Source organism: Mus pahari, chromosome 6 (genome assembly GCF_900095145.1).
Source record: "Mus pahari chromosome 6, PAHARI_EIJ_v1.1, whole genome shotgun sequence".
In the NCBI taxonomy this organism is placed as follows: Eukaryota; Metazoa; Chordata; class Mammalia; order Rodentia; family Muridae; genus Mus; species Mus pahari.
Genome location: NC_034595.1, coordinates 36,709,460 through 36,717,886, shown reverse-complemented (window position 1 = coordinate 36,717,886; position 8,427 = coordinate 36,709,460). Strand labels below are relative to the sequence as shown.

The following is an 8,427-nucleotide window of genomic DNA, read 5'->3' as shown; positions in this document are numbered from 1 at the left end:
AGAGAGAGAGAGAGAGAGAGAGAGAGAGAACACTCTTGGCTTTCGGTTGGGCTTTTGGTTGCCATATTTACAGGTTTTAACTTCATTTCTGCAGTCTTAGAGGCAATGGCAATGGTCCCGAAGAAAAGAGGTTCTGAAGTAGATTAAGGTATAGCCCTGGGTCGCTCTGATCTTTCAGCATCAGAACAAAGATGTGTGGCACGCCACACCAGGCAGCTTTGGCCGTGTTAAGGAGCTAGAGTTTAGCATGCCCTGCTTTTATATTCTTTGGAAGGAACAGAGCTCCAGGTGTGAGTCTCTGGTTCCCTGCCCGGGTTTGCAGGCAGAGAACCCATCGCTCTCACCCACAGCCAGAACGATTCCCGATGATCTTGAGCTTCAGGCAGATGTCAGGCTGCGAATTCAATTCAGAAAAGGCAGTAACTGGCCAGAGGGCCAGAAGGAAGAGACGCTCTGTCTCAGAGATAGGGTAGATTAGGATTATGTGCAAGGAGAAGCCTTTCTTATGGTTAATTTATCGCAAGAAGAAACAGAAGTTAGTTTCTGCATTCAAAGTACATGTGTTCTTCAAAACTATTCTTTAAAAGCCTTTGCTCCTGTAGGCTCTATCTCTGAGAAGTCAGCTATTGGGTTGGTCTTATAAGTTCTTAAAGCACTACCATCTTAAAGCACTTTGTTAAGGAAAACAAAGGGGAAATGATCCATTAACTGCGGGGTTGACACTGAGGAAACTGAGTGGTCCGACCTAGTCTGGGTATCCACTAGTTCCAAACCTTTCCCCATGTTCAAGTTTTCATGGCAGTTAGAAAGAATAGAAGAACTAACCCATATCAAAGCGATTAGGCACTTTGGATGGGAGCTATTAAAATACAGTGCTTCAGCACTGGAGAAACGTAAAAAATAAAGTGAGACTTTTACTGACTGTGAAAGAATATCTGATGTTTTCATTTTGAAAGTATAATCTACGACTGAACTTCTCAAAATATATTTTTAAATCCTGAAGAATGTATGACTATGGAAAAAAATAATTACCTTTTTCAACTTGAGAGGAGAAAAACTGTTGGAACTCTTTAGGCAATGACTATCCAAAAAAAAAAAAAAAAAAGAGTTTCTTGGAACACACTTCATTCTCTAAACCTTCAAAAGCCTATCATTTATCATTAATTTTGAAATAAAACAGGAAATACCTGTACTAAGAGAACCTTTGAAAACAAGCAGAATAATTGGCAAGGATATTTTGGGAGGCACTGACAATAATGTAATGCCTGGATTAGTCTTTTAAAAATCATGAAATTGTAGCTGGGAGGCATATGTAGCTGGAGAGTCGGCATCCAGCACTGGGCATCATAACTTAGCTCTCTTGATATTCTGACAGATTATTTAACACAAAGCACATGGAAGATGTTTCCAGGGCCCAGTGGCAGTGCTGTAACAGAGCTCATGGGTATACCTGAACACAGTCATGGGAAAGGGCAGTTTCCGCCAAACAGGAAAAGCAAATCTACAACTTTTCCTCTATGTCCGTATGAATATCTTTATGTGTGTATGTGTTCGCGTATGTAATGTTTCGTTAAAAAAAAAGGATTCAGAGATGACTGCATCGACTTGTCTCCCTTTCTTATTAATTGTTCTGTTTGAAGTGGTGAAGATTAAATCCAGAGCCTTGTGCATGCTACACACACACACACACACACACACACACACACACACACACACACACACACACGGCACGCGCAGTTCAGCCGAGTGTAGCCCTGTCCCCTAGCTCTGATTTGCTTCCCTCTCCGGTTCCTGGAAAGGTGTGTGATGAGTGCTAGGATGTCCATCTACACTTCAAACAGGTTTCCCCTCTTCGTGTCTTAGCTTAGTCTATGTCCCTCTATTGCACTTTGCCCAGAGTTCATTCAAGGGGGATCTCTGTGGAATCTACCATTGCTTACAGCCCCTTGCTTAAGGTACATTTAACCTGACTTTTAAAGTAACAGTTCGCTTGCTTTCCATTTTTCCTCTCTCTTGTTGATACCCCCTCATAAAAACTAGCTGATACTTTTTTTTTGAAAGATGATGTTCATCCCCCCCCCCAGCTGAAACAAAACAAAACAAAAAACAGAAACAAACTACCTGGAAAACCATTAGGCTGCACTTGTGCCAACTTTCTGAGTTCCTACATAAACAGAGACAATTCAGAGTAACTGACTCAGTTTGAAATGAACTCCGAGTAGGGGCTTTACCAGTTGGATGACTAAGTAACTTTTGAGAGGTTTAACTGATCAGATATTTTCTTTGTCTTGTTACCTGTGTACACCTTATAAAGGTTTTCCCCTTGAGCCTTTTCAATGATGTCTGAAGCATCTGTAGTCCACAGTTCTAGCTGCTCAAAGAATTCCTTAGGAACTTGTTGAGTCTAAGAGGCTGACCTTGAATTTGCTGTGCCCTGTCCGTCCCCCAGACCTCGCTTCTCCCTCCTAAGTGCTGAGATTACAGGTGTCTACAACCAGGGCCGGCTTGTTCAAGTACGTTCTTCATACAATCCTATAGAAGATTACTCAGTATAGTGACTTTTTTCATATAAAGAATCTTTTGATTTTTTTTTTTTTTTGATAAACTGGAGAGAGGTTTTCTGGAGTGTATTGCTAAGACTTTATGTTTATCAAATTAACAGAGTTCACTTTTAATAGTTCTGTGAGTCTTGTATACTCAGAGATCATTCCTTTAAAAACATTTAAGGCTAGAGATAGAGCTTTATGGTAGAATGGTAGCTCAGCATACACCAGACTCTGGGCTCCATCGTTAGCACCACAGAACAAAACACCAATACACATTTAATGTTAACTGGTTAGTATTATTAGCTAGCACTCTCTCTCTCTCCCTCTCCCCTCCCCACTGCCCCTTCCTCTCCCTCTCTTGATCCCTCTTCCCCCCTTCCCCTCCCCCTCCCTCTCTGTGCCAGCTCTCCCAATCTTCCCAGGTGAGGGGCAAGGCCTGCTTAGCACAGTGACTGACCTTCACCATGGACTCAGGTGGCAGCCCAGACCACAGACATCTAACTGGTCTTTGGTGGTAACTTGGACCATAGACTTGTACAAAGACCCCAGCTGCAGCAGGACCACAAACCCAGACATGGCTCTTGGTGGCAGCCTTGGCCAGAACATCACCATGGCCTCACAGTCTCCTCATATCTGTCTGTTCCTCACCCCCGTCGAATTTCCAGTTCTATCTTTCTCCACAGTGAATGAACCCCTCGGCTTCATTTTCTCTCCCATCTCCCCATCACACATTGGTCCATCGTAGTGGTGCCTGGGGCAGGTGCTTGGGTGTCTTTTGCCACCACCCTGGTCAGCAGGACTGAGGTGGACACCCAAGTATTGTTTAAACCAGTTCCTCTTTACACTTACAACTTTTCCACCAGAAAATAAAAACCATCATAACATGACAGCAGGTTAGTGGTAAATTATAAATTATAAAACACAGTTTTTGAGAAAGGTCGTTTTTTTAATATCTTCACCCACATACCACTATGCTAGCCCCTTGCACTTACAAAGAACATTACACACCAATTTATATTTCAGGCATTTGAGGGGTGTTATTCCATGACTCTCAAAGGCGTACTGAGTCTAAACTACAAACTAGACAATTTTCCAGGTGCTAAGTTTAATAAAAGAAAAATAGGACTCCAACCTAAAAGATTTTCTTTGTTTTATTTTTGAAAGAGACGAGTTAAATTTGTGTCAGTGTGGATATAGGGTTCCCAGATAAAATTCAGGATGTTGTGTTAAATGTGGATTTTAGATAAACAATAAATACAATGTTAGTAACAATATGTTTGAATTAGTTACTTCTCTTGTTGCTCTAACAAAACATCTGGACAAGGAGGAAAAAAGGATTTATCTTGGCTTACAGTTGAAGGGGATACAGTCCCTTATTATGGGGAAGGCGTGGTAGCAGGGGCACAAAGTAGCTGGTCACATTACATCTGTAGTTAGGAGGTAGAGAGTAGAGAGGAAGTGAGGCCCAGCTATCATCTCTCAAAGTCTTCCCCAGTGACCCACTCCTCCAGTAAGCTTTCATCTATTGAAGGTTCCACCATGTTCCAAAACATCAACACCAGCAGGGGACCAAATGCTCTAACACAGGAGCATGTGGGAAATATTTCACATTTAAACTACAACAATGTTCCAAGTAATGTCTGCAATGTACTCATAGGAAGATCTAGTCTGTCCAACTGAAATGCAAATGTATCTGGAAATTCTGGCTACTTTGTGATTTCGAGCTTTGAGTACAGATCTCACTTTATAGCTTAGTCAGGGCCTGGACTTTGTCATTCTCCAGCTTTAGTCTTCCGAATGAGAGGATTGCAGGTGAATTACACTTGGAATGTATTTATGTATTTATTTTTTATTTTACATATATGAACACTCTGTCTTCATGCCTACCAGCAGAGTGAAACAGACCCCATTACAGATGGTTGTGAGCCACCGTGTGTTTGCTGGGAATTGAACTCCGGACCTCTGGAAGAGCAGCCAGTGCTCTTACTCTCTGAACCATCTCTCCAGCCCCTGGAACAGTTTCTAAAAGACTTTTTAAAAATAGAAAAAAGTCTAGGGATTTACCAAACCCTCCCTCACATCCTTAGCTTCTTTGTCCCCTCCACTCAGGCAGAAGCACATTTCCTCTCCGTGGACCTTGCATCCAGATTCCAGACCCACGCTTCACCATCATGAATTGACAATATTTGAAAGAAATGTTATATTGTTACTGACATGTGCTTTGTTATAGACTTATGGTGTCTGCACCCATACTGAACACATGAAGATTTATGTCTCTAAACATTAAATTACATATTATAAGTGATCCACAGAGGATGTGAAATATACTAGTGCACATTTCATGTATCTATTGGAGTGGAAACTTAAGGACTCTTTGGAAAGTTGGTTGGATGGTGTTTTGCTGGGGCAAACTCATGAAGGAACACTGAGTTGAAGTGGACACCGGTAAAAGGTTAAGGCAAACTCCTGAAGGAAGGTTTAGCTAAATCAGACACAGGAGAAAGAATGTTCTGCTTAAAGCAAGTATGGGAAAGGACACATGATGAAGGATTCCTTGCTAACAACACACATGTCTTGGTCCTGCCTAACACACTGTGTTGACCAGATTTTTTAGAACTCCATAGAGAGAAATGCACCAAAAACCTTGTGGTGGTATGTCAAGGCTTCTCGCCACTTCTGTGGACTCTGGCTGATGGGCAGAGTCAGCTGAGACAGATGCATGTACTGAGGCAAGGCCTATGGAGGACGAGTTATGTTTGCAGGGTATAAGTAGGACTCACAGACAGTGACAGAGGCTGAGCTTGGCTTGCTTATAGAGCTAGCTGTGCAACTCCTGTGGGTCTCACATCTTCACTGATCTTCACTTCCCTGAGAGAGGCACAGCCTAGAGCTGGCATTCCTCGCTGGTCCCTCCTGCTGACCTGTGCTGAGGCTGAGGCATGGCTGTCTCTGCTAAGTAGTCCCACCGCTGCTGATTCATGTTTGCTATCCTGACTTAATGAACTGTACTGTTGGTGTATCTGTGAATGTTGGCAAGTGGATCAAGCTGCTGCCTGCTAACCTGTGAACTGAAATACCAATTTCCAGACAACACAGATGGGAGTTGCTCCAAAGAACCTTTCTAAACAGGTCCTCCACATCTCCTGTATCCTTTCTTTCCCGCTACCTCTGGTGGGTGGTGGGCTAAAAGGGAGGTTAAAGTGTTTAAGAACCATCATTAAAAGTAAGGTTTGAAAAAACTAAAGTTACAATCTATACTATCCTTTTCTTTACAGATACATAACTGTAAGTATATGGTTTCCAAATCTCCATCATCAAATGAAGGAACTGAGAAGGGATACCCAGCATAACAAGTTTGTTAACTATGGGTAGCTAACCACTTTGGATGAAATAAAATAGAACTGATGATTGAAAGCTGAAAAAATTCTTGTTTTCCTTTTTTTCCCCCCAAGTAAAATTTTCATTTTAATCAGATCTACAAAGCATTCACTGGGGTGACATACTTGACAAAGCCACAGACTTCTCTCCAGCAGCACCAGTGCAGTATAAAAAGTAAGTAAAGGATCTCAATAACCTTCTCTCAGCCTTGTGAGCAACTGCATTTCTGGGGAAGGACCTGCATACATAATTCAGTGCCAAGAACCACGATGCTAAACCTCTGAAGAAGGGAAATGTGAATTAATGCATTCCTTTTGGGTTTTTAAGGAGACTGTAATAGAAATAAATTAAGGATAGCTTTAAATATCCAGCAGTCTTCTAACTTACAACTTAAACCAAAGTTGTAGGAATCCACAGGTCTTTATAAAGAATTCTCTTCATAGCACAGCTGTAGTTCATGTTAAAACACAAAAATGTCCCCTTTGTGCTATGGCCTTACAAATAAACATATTATGTATAAATATATGAATGCTCAGATTCTGCATCAAGCATTATTCAGTCTTGCCTTTTGATGTAAACCTGAATATAGCCAAATTGCAAAGCGTTCACTTAATAGTCTAGTTGATGAAACGTAAAATGGATATGTACTTTCAGGAAAGGGGACTGTCAGGTATAGCAGTGTCCTTGACACACTGAACTCAGCTGAAGTCCCAACCTGTGAGGACCAGGGGAAACACAAAAGTCCAGAGGTAGAGGCGGAGACACACCTCCTGGAGCCCCGTTTGACCCACACAGCTACCCACTCGCTGAATAACTTCTGGAATTTGGCATCAGGACTGTACCAGCTGGTTATGGTCATCACGGTGTGCAAGGAGGCACAGGAGAGTGTCAAGTGGTAAAAGGGGTAGCTATACTGCACTCCCTCCTTCTCATTGTCTACAGCCTGCTGAGGCTGTCCATCTTCTACATCACTGGCTCCATTGGTGGTATCGCCAAGGATAACACTGTCACTCCCGGACACGGTCAGCTTGTTAACTTGGCTGTTGCTCAAAGTATGAATGATAGACTATTTAAGGCAGATATAACAAAGATAGTCAGTCCCCCAACATCATCCAAATTCATAAACTGTCCATTCTGTCATGGTGGAACACAGGCAGGAGCAAGAGTAGTTGAATTTGCTGGAGACACAGTTGGTGAAGTTAAATGTGTGATGATGCTCATAAGGGAGGGGTTTCAGGACCGCTCAGGCTCACCGGTCATGGCCGACCACGTGAGGTAAAGGGTGTACAGACTGATGATGGAGGACTGCAGGAGGCCAGAGCAGTCTGATGTTCATGATCTTTGGGGAGAATGGATACAATAATGGCAGCACTGTTGAAGAACCAAACCCCATTGTGTACGGCTGCTCTGGGATCTTTACTTGTTTTCACTTTTAACACGAGCAAAAAGAAGCAAAGAAAAAGATGGCCACAGCAAAGTTGATCTGATACACGGCTTGGAAACCGACCAGCACGTCACAACCTTTCTCTGTCTTTGCATCAACCATCTTGATTTGAAGTCCTCCTTCACAGAATCCAGGAATCTTCTTCAGCTGAGTTTGTATGCCTTCTGTCATCATGCTCCAAGACACAATAGTGCCAAGAACGAGAATAGAAGTGTAGATGAGCCGAGTTACTGATGGGATAGCAACGGCACAGCAGACATGATGCACCACGACAGAGGCATGGAACCCAGCCGGCGAGGGAGAAGACACCAAGGATGGCCCCCATGGTGATGTTGGGGTAGAGACCCACCTTTCTGAGCAGATCCCTGTGCGGTGGCTAACTCATTCTTGTTTTCTTGATATGTGTGTGTGTGTGTGTGTGTGTGTGTGTGTGTGTATGGTAAAGGCAAAGGAATATATAGGTTTAATAATACTAAATATATTAACTCATTTAGTATTTATTTCATGATGATCTACTCTGTGTCAACCATTATTCTGAGCACTAAAATTGTACAATAATAAGCAGAGGCCTGCTCCCAGAGAGTTTACAAGCCTGTGGGGCACAAAGTGCATGTTGAAGTACTTTCACATTTGAGATTAGATATTATTTTTGGTGAGAAATGTTAGGAGGCGTCTATTTGAAGAAAAAGCCTTAGCCAGGGTTATATACATTAATTGTATTACTTTGGGATAGAAGTCTTTGACGATCAGGACTGGATGTATTATAATAGTGCAGAAAGCTATCTTCTTGATACATTTTTGTGAAGTTATCATTTCCCATGACCAGCTCACTAGGAAAAGCACAACTCGGAAGTTAGTACGTGGCCAAGGCTTCCTCACTCTTAGCAGTGTTAAGCAGATGTGGAGCAGACAGACACAATGATAGAGTAGATCCCCGGACCACAAATTAGAACAGGCAGGGGAAGGTTTTCCTGGGTTGGCCTTCTAACCAGAAGTCAGCCTGAAGGGATTTGAGTCACAAAGCATTTAAACTGACACATGCAAGAGTTACTCCCGTGC

At 42.5% G+C, this 8,427-nt stretch overlaps 1 pseudogene; it reads right to left on the bottom strand.

Annotated features, from left to right (window-relative positions):
• Positions 1–6,622: 6,622 nt before the first annotated feature.
• On the bottom strand, positions 6,623–7,542 carry LOC110323295 (annotated as a pseudogene).
• Between the last annotated feature and the right edge of the window lie 885 nt (positions 7,543–8,427).